Here is a 13,360-nt window from a genome sequence, read left to right as displayed (position 1 = left end):
GCTGAAACCCATGTCTAAACATCTAATTATTGGTATGATTTAAATTACAGCATAAAAGACATTTTACTGAGTATCACTGGGTGCTTCAGAAGTATTAAATGATTTTTCTAAATAAATATGGATATATAAAATTTTGGAAATTAGCTCTCTAATTATCTCTGATCTGTTTGGTCTCTCAATAGAATTACAGACCCTGTACAGATAAGCTGCATTCCACCTATAGTTACCCATCCTGGCTAGTGACATTTTTACCTATAGCAACTCCACCGAGTGCGTGTGTGTCTGTGTGTGTGTGTGTGTGTGTGTGTGTGTGTGTGTGTCTGTGTCTGTTTAGATGTTTTACAATCTTTTTTCCCTATATTGTTTGAAAACATGTACTATATAAAATATCATTAATAGACACACTTTGCAGGTTTAGTATCTTGTGTGTAATTTTACTAGACTGCTATATTCCCAACACAACACCCAGCTGGCACTAAAAACATACAACTATCTTTCTCAAGCACTACCTGATAGAGGTCTGACCATATAACAATGTGCACTAGTAGAAACTGCAGAGACCAGCAATTTAACACAACCGATCACAGTTTAACACAGTTCAATTAAGGATTAATTACAACCCTCAAAAAACTCATTATATATTATTAAACTTGTCTGCGATATTATAGCAAGATAATTTGAGTCAGAAAGAAACAGAACCATTCATCAGATTAAGTAATTGTAAACCTTGATTATATTGACTAGTTACCTCAGCCGAGCTTTCTCATGATGAAAGTTAACTTTAAATATTTCTTGTTTTTGAACTGTGATAAAACATCCAAGTGCAATGAAGACATGAATAAATATAACTATGATACCAAATACAAACGAATACTTGTGTCTTTTAAATGTATTTAAAAATACCTTAAATAAACATAAATATAAAGTAAAATGACAAGTCTGCTACAATCCAGGTGGATTACAGTATATTTTTACGCTGAACAGCAACCTATTGCTACTCTCCTATAAAGTTGCCGTCACTTTACGCTTTGCAGCTCCCTGAAAATGTGTTTTATGTAACAAATACTTTAAAAGAGATGCATTTGCTTATGAGTCAAGGAAATTCATATTGTTTAAATCTATACACATTATAATCAAGTTTTAAGACTTTTAAGAATTATGGTAGTATTACCCTTTTACATTGATGGTAATTGTATGAACTTTTGTCAGTATAGTGTGTTGGCTTTTGCATTTCCAAAAGCTAATCTTTGTCAAGGTTGTGGTCAGATTCTATGTAGGTATAGCCAGTCTCTGGCCAAAACAGCTACTGCATTGTGATGAGTATTACTCTTGCAAATACTCTGTAAATCCCTGCCCTCAAGCTAAAAAAAAAAAAAGTTTTCTTGGTATGTGGGTGTATGGACAGACTTATCAAAAGCATAATTACAGTAACAAGTGAATGTATAACTGTTTATTGTTGGTGCAAAAGTGTATAAAACATGATCTTAAGCCCTTTGCCTTATTTTACACTGCCAATCAAATGGTGTATTTCAGGAAGACATTCTTCAGGTGGTAATTATTTCTGGCTGATGAGTGTCTACTAATAAATTGTCTTTAGCATTTTCAATGTGTGTTCATTTTTTCTCCTGCAGTTGTGTTGTTTGGCTCAAGTCAAGGGTGTTTTCCGAACTTTTGAGAATTTGCTGATGAGCTCCAGGGTGAGAATCAGTAATATGAGACTTTGCACTGGCTATTTGTTTTTAGCATTTTTTATTTAATGTATTATATTTTTGGATGAAGCATCTACACCGTAAGGCTGTATTAGGCTTTGAGCTAATGTTAAATGGTAATGTTTCTGAAGGAGAAACAAATGTCTTTACGAAACTAGCTGGATCACCAAAGTCTGTTAAATACACCAGGCTCCATTTTATTATTGTGTTATTTTCATTTTTTGAGTACTGGGAGTTTGCGATGCAGTGGTTAGCGCTGTCACTTCCCAACAAGAAGGTTCCTGGTTCAAATCTACTTTAAACCTGTTGTGTTTCTGTGGGAAGACTGTGTGGGTTCTCTCTGGGTACTAAAGGCCTCCTCCCACAGTCCACATACATGCAGGTTGAAATTAGACTACTGGATCGCTCTAAGGGCAGCATGGTGGCGGAGTGGTTAGCACTGTTGCCTCACAGCAAGAAGGTCGTGGGTTCGCATCCCGGCCTTTCTGTGTGGAGTTTGCATGTTCTCCCTGTGCTTGCGTGGGTTTTCTCCAGGTACTCTGGTTTCCTCCCACAGTCCAAAAACATGCATGTTAGGTTGATTGGTGACTCTAAAATTGCCCATAGGAGTGAGTGTGAGTGTGTGAGGTTGTCTGTCTTTGTGTGTCTATATGTGGCCCTGGGACAGACTGGTGACCTGTCCAGGGTGTACCCCTGCCTTCCACCCCAGAGAGAGCTGGGATAGGCTCCAGCAGATCCCCGTGACCCTGAGCCAGGAAAAGTGGGTATAGAAGATGGATGGATGGATCGCTCTAAATCAGTGGTCTCCAACCTTGGTCCTCGAGAGCTACTGTCCTTCCAGTTTCTGATTGGCTGAACACACCTGATCCAGGTAGTCAGCAGTGAGGATGGCAGGGATATCTGGAAAAAAAGCATTACCAGTTGCTCTCGAGGACCAGGGTTGGGGACCACTGCTCTAAATTGTCCATTGGTGTGAATGGTTGTTTCTGTGTACTGGGCCTGGTACATCTGTGACCCTGGATGAACCAGGATAAGCTGTAGATATATTTTTTCCAGTATTGCATGTTGATTACGTTGATTACTTCAGGCCACAAGAGTACTTTAAGATGACATTGTAGGGTTCTTTCAAATTTACTAATTATCCACCAAATCATGTGTAACCAAGACATTTCACTAAATGCCAAAATTGGCAACCTGCTGGTGGTGCTAGAAAAAGATTAGAAGATCACTAAAAATTCATCATCTATGGACCATGGACAGAGTTTGTTATTAATCAGCACAGACATGAATTGCATGCAGACAACCGGCTTCTCTTAGCCAAGGGCTAGCTTTACAGGATTTCATAGAAATTAGAAATCTACACATTGCAGGATCATGACAGCTGATACCAAGCAACAACTCTTAAAAGTCATCATAAGAAAATAAAATATAATCAGAAGCAGTGAGCTACATGCAGTTCATTCATCCCCAACAACCAGTCAGTGTCTGTTTTTCAAAAGACATCACTGGGAAAATCAAGCACAGTAATGTTGGCAAGTCCAGCTTTCAGAGTTTGTTCGCTGCCAAGGCTATTTTATTCTCCCAGTAAAAAAGTCCTCTCTCTTACACTCTAACACTGTTATATGTCATCAGTCTGTGATGTTCTCTGCTCACCAGGAGGGATTTTGTGATAATGTAATTTTTTTCCTTCGGTCTGTCTGACTATGCCTACCTCATGTAGTGGTTTCCAGCATTTCCCAGGATGGCTTCTGCAAAATCCCTTAGAATAACTTCTTTCATGTAGTTGTGGGTTTTATATGAGGGAGGAGATAGAAACAACAGCAACACAGTCCCAACACTTTATGTACCTATATATATATATATACATATATAGAGTCAGACAATTAAAATTGCTAAAGATAAGTATTCTGAGATTACATTCAACATCATACATTTGGATATAACTGTTAAAGCAATGTTTCATGTCTCGAAGTAAATTCTTTTCTTTTTGTGATCCAGGGGCTTCTTTATTTAGTACTTTTATTCATCCATCATACATAGTCATGTAGTGCCTGTTCTAATGGAAATAGCTTCATTTTCATTCAGTGAGTAGAGCAGAGTAAGTACCGTACAGTGCCTGGATATATACACTTATTTGCATGATTCTCACAGACTGCTAGATTTAAGGGGGGAATCTGTCACAACAGTATTTTTGTCATGCGAGCATTTTACATTCCTGACATTGTTTTAATAAAAACAAATAGCAGCACCACCTCTTTTGTTGTTGTCTCATATACTGTCTGTGCGTGTGTGTGTGTGTGTGTGTGTGTGTGTGTGTGTGTGTGTGTGAGAGAGAGAGAGATTATGTGTATTCTTGTGTGGCAGATGAATATTACACCACAAATTGATCACTCTGTAGAGTTAGAAATTTGATTAAATGCTCAGGGCTGATTTCCACAACAGCTCTTGTATAAGTCATGAGAACACTTTGGGGGAAGTTAAAACTGTGGAGAAAACAAAAGCCATCCATTTACCTCATTAGTGTGCGTGGAAAATCTTGACATGCTTTGAAGAGAACGTGGTTGTGTAGCTAAATCAGCTTAAGGGCCCAAAGCAGGCATACAAGGGAGGCAACCAAACATCTTCCCAAAGTGATAAACAACATCGCCTTGGTTGGGCAGATTGTAAAAAAAAAAGAAAAAAAAAGAAAAAGAGCGAGACTTTGCTCCATTTTTCAAGTATTGTTATTGTACGTTTCTTAGTTATCTTCATGGGTTGCCTTCAAGCCAACATTAACATGGCTGATGAGAGGATCGTGCTGGTTCTCTAATGACAGAGCTCTAACACACACAGCATTTCCAGGTGTAACACAAAGATTCATAACCGTCAACTCCTTACATATGCTTACACCATCACCAATAACAGAAACCGCATCCATGCCTTTGCAAAATCTTCTGTTTATTAGCACAACAATACCAGTTTGAGGGGTTAACTCCTTGATTCAGCGGGGTGAGATCTGAGATTCAGAACACATTTCCTCAAACGTCAAATACAAAACTTCTCTGATTCACACACATGCCAGGTTAATTCTCCCCCTCCCCATGAAATCCTTGTTTGTTTTGGCAATGTGTTGCAGCACACTCTCTCAGTGATATAAACCTCATTAAAATGATTTGCCTGAGTTCCGTTATTAATCAAGCAAAGCAAAACAACAAGAGGGAAATATTTTTATGGAGGAAATATCAAACCTGAAGTCCTGTTGAGGGCATGTGCTTCCCAAACATCTCATTTGGTTAACTAGCCTGGCTCTTTTATCAACACACTGCTCATTCTGGAAATAAGCATTTATGTATCATTTGGCAGGATGGATCCGGTGATAATAGCATAAGAATGGCTTTAGAGAAATAAAATCTCAATCTGTCATTATTTCATTTTTCCTTACATGCTCCAGCAAGAGGCTCCAGTACCATGAATCACTTATAGTACACTGTTTGTATTTAATAGTTCAAAACTTGGACACTGAGCTGTGGACAGAAAGAATTAATATTGATTTAGCAGCTTGACTACTCTGACAGATATCAGGTCTTCTTTCAGATCTCAGGCAGACCTTTTGCACAATGTAGTTTTGTTATTACTGTATACTGAAAAGCTAAAACTGCTGTGTAGTACCTTTTCCATCCAGAGACATATTACACATAACCACATGATGGCAGTACTGCATCTGAAATCTTACACACCCCCAGCACAGTTGTTTTTTGTTTTTTTGTTTGTTTTTTTGAAGAACAATGCCTCCTAGACTCTCTCCCACTCATGGAGGTATGTCTAGTGTAGTAATGTGCACTTTGGTGCCCAATTTGTTGCCGCCACCTGTCATGCTTCTGTTTCAACACTCTAATGCCAACAAAAGCTGCTACATTGTTTCTAATGAAGCTATACATTGACATTGACATGAATTATAGCAGCTTTAATGAACTCAAACCCATGAACACAAGCTCTACCCCCCCCCCGGCAGTAATGACAGCATATTGTGGATGTATTTTTAATGTTACAGTGAGATGAAAGCATATAAAATAGAGGAGGAAACAAAAAGCTTTGATTGTATTTTTTTTTGTTTAAGAAAAACACATCTATAATTTAATATCTTTAATTGAAATGGCATGTGACCTACACAAATGATAACATTTTTTTTTTCATTTTTTTGTACTATAGATTGAAGCGTAGACGTTGAACGGTATTCATCAGGTCCCAGTAAATACACTTTGAGCCCCAAGCCTATTTTTTAGAACCCTCCTTGAAAATTGCATACCCATAATGAAATTAGTATATCTCTGCAACCACAAGGTCTATTTGAAAACTTTTGGTGTCATAATAAAGGGAAAAAAATGTGAGATTTGTTCAGATGTGTAAATATCAGTATATGTGTTAGTGGTGAGGAGTAAATGAAGATGGCACACAGCAAAAACTTTTCAGCCTCGCCTAAAAAAAAAAAAATCGTTCGAATCGTTAGAGGCAGTAGAATGCCGCTCACCATAATAAGACTGGCAACACGGTCAGCCAATCACGTCGTGTGTGTGTGTGTGTGGGGCACTGTGCATGTGGAGGTGTTTGGGATGACACAGTGGTGCTGTGTGGAGTTTGATATTTAGTAATTCATTTAGTTGTCATTTTAGTTGGTTTAGTTTAATTTAATCTGGAACATCGCTATATTCTTTCGGTATTAGTGCGTTTTTTCATGCTGTGTTTACTAACCGCTCACCAAAGTCCCCCAAAAATGGGGACCCTTGGGCTCAAAGGATGATATTAATATCAATGCAGTGCAGGTTGCTTGTATCTAACACCTTCCAACTCTGAGCACAGAGTTTTGTTTTTTTTTTTTTTCAACTGAAAAAAAATGCTGCCAATGCTCTTGGCTGAGCAAATAAAGTCAGCTGACATCACACACCAGTTTTCAATTCACTATGTTTCATATGTCAAAGAGCAGTGTGCCAACTTGTTTGTATGAGAAAGGCAAAGGAATAACATGAATAATGCATGAATAATACGAACAATTTGCCTCCCAAAAATGGATATTGAAATTCATCAGTGATGGTGCATGAGATCTGAAGTGCCAAACACACACTGATAGTGTCTTCATTTGGTTTCAGTGTTTGAAAATTAATTGAGAAAATTGTGCATGAGAGGATTCCATTAATATTCTGGCCATTTGATTGCATTTAATCAGTATCTTTATTTCAATCCACACAACCATATCTTCATGCGTACATTTTAAATTAAAATGGTTCTCTATGTTTAAAATATTGGACTGGCCTCCTCTTAAATTTAATGTTTCCTTGAGAGCAACAGTCACCTTCACCTGTTCCCAACAATACAGTGCTTCTTCTCAAACAGATGCAATATACATAATAGAGGAAAACGCTGTGATCTCCATAAACTAGCTGGGATCCCCTGCCAGTTCAAGACTGCTTGGCTTCTTTCTCAATAAAAGTGTCTCACACATCAGAATATGCATCAAACTATGTCTTTTTTTTTAAAGTTTTATGCAGTTTGGAATTGTAGCTGGTAGCTCTCACATACACCAAAAAGGCAACCACTGTTTCTCTCTTTCACTCTCTTTCAAGGAGAGAGGTAAGCTTTCAATGAATCACCTCTCGCTCCTGCCGTGTTCATAAACTGTGTCTTCCCTTTGTCAAGCAGCATGAGTGATGGAAGTGACAGGGAAGACACCTGCCCTGAACCACTGCTGACAGAGAGAAAGAGAGAGAAGGAGAGAAGTGGAGGAAGGGAGGGTGCCTGATGGGAGAAACACACAACCAGGCAACAAACTTGCAGAGACTATCACTTATAGTGACAGGCCAGGAGGTGCCGTGCTATTAGAAGGCCGAAGGGTAGGCCCTGAGCACAGCCCGTCCTACCTAGGATGGATGGGCCTCTCTCTCGGGACTAAATTAATACTAGGAGTCTAGTGAATTGCTTTTGGAACAATGTCCTCCTAAGGAGCTAATCAGACAGGAGTTATCTAGGAGTGCCTGTAGGCTGGCTGCTGTGGCTGCCTGGCAGAAGGCAGGTGCACCACGCCAACTCACAGCAGTTCATTCCTGAGCAGGGGACAGTGTTGCTGTTATTCATTAGACTTTGGTAAAGGCAAATCCCAAGACTCAGAGTTTCCAGAGAGAGAGAGTTTAAGTGGAAGCATTAATAGTAAAAAAGCATTATCAGAGCTCGAATAGCAATTTAAATGTTGCATTTTCAGAAATTCTTTTAAATCGTACTTAAAAACAACATTTTAACAAAATAGTTACCTCTTAAACCTGCCTAATGTTTCTTTGAGCCACTTGGGGGCAGTAGATCAATCTGTAAACCTTAAACTGTAGTTAAAAGCTGAAACAGAGGGGAAAGCGAAACCGAGACCACACAACTCTCTGCTTGCATGCACAATAGAAACCCAGTGTTTCCCTTACAACAAAGTGCTGGTGAGATAAAGCAATGAATGTAGAGTGCTGGTTCCTCAGCCTACATCAGTCCAGCCTGTGAGAGAGCAGTGCCTCTGGCGAGCCCCAGCTTCTCCTCTGTCTCACTATCTGGACGATGGAAAACACATTCAGGCTTTGAATCACTGCACAAAACAGATACATCATAGGTTAACAGGCCTTAACAACATTTCCAAAAAAACAACACGCAGTTGGCTTTGGATTTTATGTGGAAATACATATGTGATACAGATAAATGGATTTACCTTCAACCATTGGTACAGTACATTACATTGGTGTTTAACCAGTGAAGGAAGTAAAACTCAAACATAGTACTTTCATCTCAAAATACTGTTTTCACTCTGTTAATTGTATCATAATGACTAATGACTAATTTACATTTTACTCTTGTAGGTTGCCAAACGTTAGGTAGTTTAATTCACTGCTGAGATGATTCATGGTTTGCAAAAGCTGAAAAAACAAAGTTGTTTGTTATTATTATTATTAACAGTTGAATAATTCTACATCCTGTGCCCCCAAACATTTATTTTGATAAAACCATATGAGAAGTTTGATGGAAAAATGAGTGAAAAAGCTAACAACTTGTAGACCTGTACTGTAAAAGGTCCCCCAGTTGGCAGCTGCAGGTATAGTTTGTTTTTTTTTTGCAAAGCTTAATCTGAATAGTACTCACAGTGTGTTGTGGAGTAAAATGTGCAAATTATTTTCCTATTAAATAGATAAGTAAGTCTACAACGTACTTACGATAGTACTTGAGAAAATGTACATATAGTTGTTACTTTCCACTACTGTCTACATTTCATAATTAGGTGGAAATGAAAGCAAATTAATGCAATTAGTGCCACAACTTTGTAAGATGTTGTTTTTGCAAAATGAAAAGTACATAATTATTTGAAAAATGTCAATTATGACTGCATATTGTATGACTTTAGACATTATTTTACCACCCACTGTTCTGTTTACTGTAAAAGAACTAAAACTCAAAGGGCATGATGACATACAAAACTGCATCATTCTTTGTGTGGTTGTAGCAAAAAAACAAAACAAAAAAAAGAGCCCAACCATTGAGTGTATGAAAACTGGATTTTCTCCAACTAAAGTTGGTGGGATTGCATGTTGTGACCATAAAATGTCATCAGCCAGCAGCCTCAGTCCCTATCAGGCAGTCTGCTGCACAGAGCACTCTCGTCTAGCCTTGGGCGCTGGCCACACTAGCTGGCACCCTCCCTCCTCCCCCTCCGTCTCTCTTTCTCTCTCTCTCTTTACCACCCTCTCTCTCCTCCCGTTCTCTGTCTGTCTCTCTTTGTCTCTTTCTCTCTTTTACCAGGCTGCAGTGACCCACCCTTCTCTCTCACCCCGACCCCACCCCTCCCTGTCACCCTGAGGCACTCAGCTTCCATAGTGTCAGTGCAGAGGCCTCAGTGTTGACAAAGCAGCAGGCCTTCAGAAGACACATCAAACCTTGTCCCTTCTCTGTGCTGTTAGGTTGCTCAGTGCACAACAAAAGGACAGGGACTCCACTTAGGTTCTCAGGCCATTACTACTCTCAACAACATGGCTACAGACGGAAAAAAGCCCTCGAGGATGCTGTACGTACCACAGACACAAACCGTTCAGGACGGCATCTGTGTTTTCTGACTGTTGTGATGACAGTGTTGTGATGGATGATTGTAAATATAAAGCATAAGTCAAGGCTCCGGGTTGATGCCATCATGACACATGCACTCTAATGAGGACTGTGGGTGCTCCGCAGTGCCAGGGACTTCCCCCAAGGCGCACTGAGCGGGAAGAATGGTATGTGACGCATACCAGATGTGATTGGAGACATCACACTGTTCACATTGTCACTGTTAACCAAATAGCAGCAGCAGCAACAAAAATCAAAAGATCATTTTTCCTCTGTTCACACATTCAAGGCTCGATGCTGGATGTGTGTAAGACTGGTTTGAGCCAGAAGCAGAATAACACATTTCAGAGGATTTTTAAAGACTCAGAGAGTATTGCACTTTAGAAAAAAGGAGAGTTTTGTGACAGGACAAAGGACACAAAGTCACCTCTTCCTCCTTGACAAAAGAGACTAAATGGCCAATGTCTTGTGATAGTATTACTTTAACATTCTCACAACTGTACCCACAAACACAAATCTGATAAAAAAAAAAAAAACAAAACCTGCTGATATTCATCTTCAGAACATGACGAAAGAGGCCGGTATTACCTGAAAGCCTTTTTCACAGGTACTTAGACTTGCATACTCTGTGATTAGAGCCTCACACCACATGATGGCAGCAAAAGAGATTCTTTACCCAAATCCCCAAAACTAGCCCAGATTTTCATGTTCTGTAAGATGAGAAAACAGATGTAATGTGCTGCTTTGTAGGCTTACTCTTAATTTTAACCAGAAATCTAATTTGAGCTAGAGAATGAAAAAAAAAGGTATTTCAGCTCAAATCAAACCATAAGCACTCAGAGTGTCAATTGTTGCATAGCCATTTACTCTTTAATTAACCCTTTTAACTAGCATAGTATATGTGCAGAATACTCCTATCTACTTATTTTCCACTATACCAGTATCCAAAATGCAATAATGTCTGCTGTTTTTTAATGAGCAAATGTCTTCTGGGTTAGGGATGCTCTGCGTTTTTTGGAGTTGGGTAATATTTACTGAATGCCTCTACCAATGACATAATAATCTGAGTGTACCAAAGAGATAACTTGACAGCATCAGGGTCATTGCAGTTTTACCTGTAAAAGTGGATTTGACTCATAGCAGCAACTCTCAGAAAGTACACACTCTCTTTGTGCTCAGCTTTTTCAGAAACTTAATTGCTGGCATTAAGCACTTGAGGGAATTCCGCACTGTGCTTGTTAGGTGTTTGTGTGTCACACAACCCCACACGTTCTATTAATAAGCTGACACCCTCTTATCCTCTCTCACTGTCTCTTTGTCTCTCTCTCTCTCTCTCTCTCTCTCTCTCTCTGAAATAACTAACAATAAGTGTCGCTGCTGCACCTCAGACACACACCAACATCAAGCAGAATGTCAGATGGCTGAAAGAACGGAGCGATTGACAGCAACCGGGCTCCACAGGGCATGCAGATTACTAAAAGCAAGTTCTGAATGTTCTTTTCAAACTTTCTCCACATGCCAGAGGGGGAAGTAGGAGTGTTGATCTGATACTGAAATGCTTAAACAAGAATCTTGCAAATGCTCACATTTAGAAGGCTGGATGTGACTGTATTACATCTACTGTTTTCACTTCTGTGCATAAGTACAGTGTGTAGGTGACGGGGTTATGTGAATCAAATAAATAGATGTTCGTCAACCTGATGTCCCTAAAGCTTTAATGGAAATTATTTGAATATGAGCAATATACATGAATGTGATTATGAAAAAGAAAATTAGAGGGTTATACAAATTTAGTCATACAATAAAAATTTAGCCCATTTTTCTAGAACAGATTGGAATACAGCTAAAGTAGGATCTCAGCCTTAGACATACTTAAATATATGCATGGTGTACAGCTATATAAAATCATCTTTCACTATGATAGTTTATGCACAGTGCTGCTGTTAACCAGCAGATGGTACTATGTTCCAGCTTCCTATGAGCCAGCATTATCAAGTATATATGTAGAAAGTGCTCAACATATTGATCATTCAGTATCGGAGTCTGATCTGTTTGTGATTCTATAAAAAATATGAACAAAGACACACACACTCACACACAGATGTTTGCATAGCTCAACAGATTTTTGAGGAATTTTTAATGGTCTAATGGTTTTGTTACATTGTGTTTATTATGAATAAATGTGTCAAAACATTGTATGTGTAGAAACCCATGTGTTTTACCAATAGATTCCTTTGTAAACTGTCAAAATAAATGCAGTGAGAGAATATTTTTTATGATTGGAAGCAGAACATAGCACTGGTTAACCCCAGGGGCACTAAATGCTATGACATGCTGTATCTAAAGGGTAATGCATAGCCTACAGTATGTGCCAGAAAGCCTTTAAAATCCTCTGATGAAAGGACAAAGCTGGGGGAAGAGAAAGGCACAGTATTGTCCTCTTCTGTGCCACTTCAGGCATCACCACTAATAGCACCTGCTTTTTAACCTACAGGCAAAGTTATTATTCTTATAGGGTCATGCATTAATTCATGCATTTCATTAACATATGATGTCTGAAGGAGACTTTGAAATTTGGACTTATTTTTCACTTGCTTCTTTCATGTATACAGTTTGTATTTCTTATGATAGTTTAAAATCTTAACTTAGAATTGAGCAAAAGCTGTAAATGAATTTGGCTTACATGGTTTTAGAAAGGCAAACTTTTGAAATTATGGGAAAATTTAGTGGAACAATCCTTTAATGAAAACTAGAACAGAGCTGTTATCTCTGTCTGCGCGAGCATCAGGGAGACCCAACATCAATAATCTTATTACTTGGGTCAAAGTGTTACAGTCAGATTTTTTTTTTGATCCCTAAAAAGGAAAACGTGTTGTTTTTTTTTTTTCCCCAGTCGTGGCTATAATTTGTGTCATTTATAGAAACTAAAACCAGCAGCAGTCCTTTCACCTGCTGAGGTGCTGGTCAGGAAGGCAGATGTTTGAATCTGTTGTGAAATCTCAAAGCATGCAAATCCTCAAGATGACCTACTTCTTTCCCTTCCACATAGACACTGCGCTAAAATCCATAAATTAAGGAAATTAACTGATGGGGCCCGGGGCCACTTTGTAAGCTATTTAAATCTTTAAATTTACAACATCCCTGCATACTTCATGTAATTGAACTAACTGCAGGCTTGTTTCCTTTAATGAGAAAAAAAATCCAGTATGCCCTCCAGTTTGTACCTCTGGAAACAATAAATCTGTGCCAGAGGGGATGCGCTCTGAGGCGCACTGAGGTCTGTCTAATTATGAAGCCTTGGACTGCTTTAAGGGAAGACGCATTCTCACACTCCCACTGTTCCTGCTGTCAGTATCACCAACTGTTTTATTTAAATAATTAGAATTTACCAACTTGCTGCGACACAACAGCGATATAAATGACGTACAGACGTCCCCAGGAATCAAAAGAAAGACAGCCTCGGGTTTTTAATTGGACAATGGAGATAAATGAGACATCATATCTTTCGTCGTGATGATGAACAGAAGACAAGGTTCCCAAATATGGACTATATTCAT

The sequence above is a fragment of the Mastacembelus armatus genome, chromosome 3, assembly GCF_900324485.2.
Source record: "Mastacembelus armatus chromosome 3, fMasArm1.2, whole genome shotgun sequence".
Classification (NCBI taxonomy): domain Eukaryota; kingdom Metazoa; phylum Chordata; class Actinopteri; order Synbranchiformes; family Mastacembelidae; genus Mastacembelus; species Mastacembelus armatus.
This window is presented reverse-complemented; position numbering follows the sequence as displayed.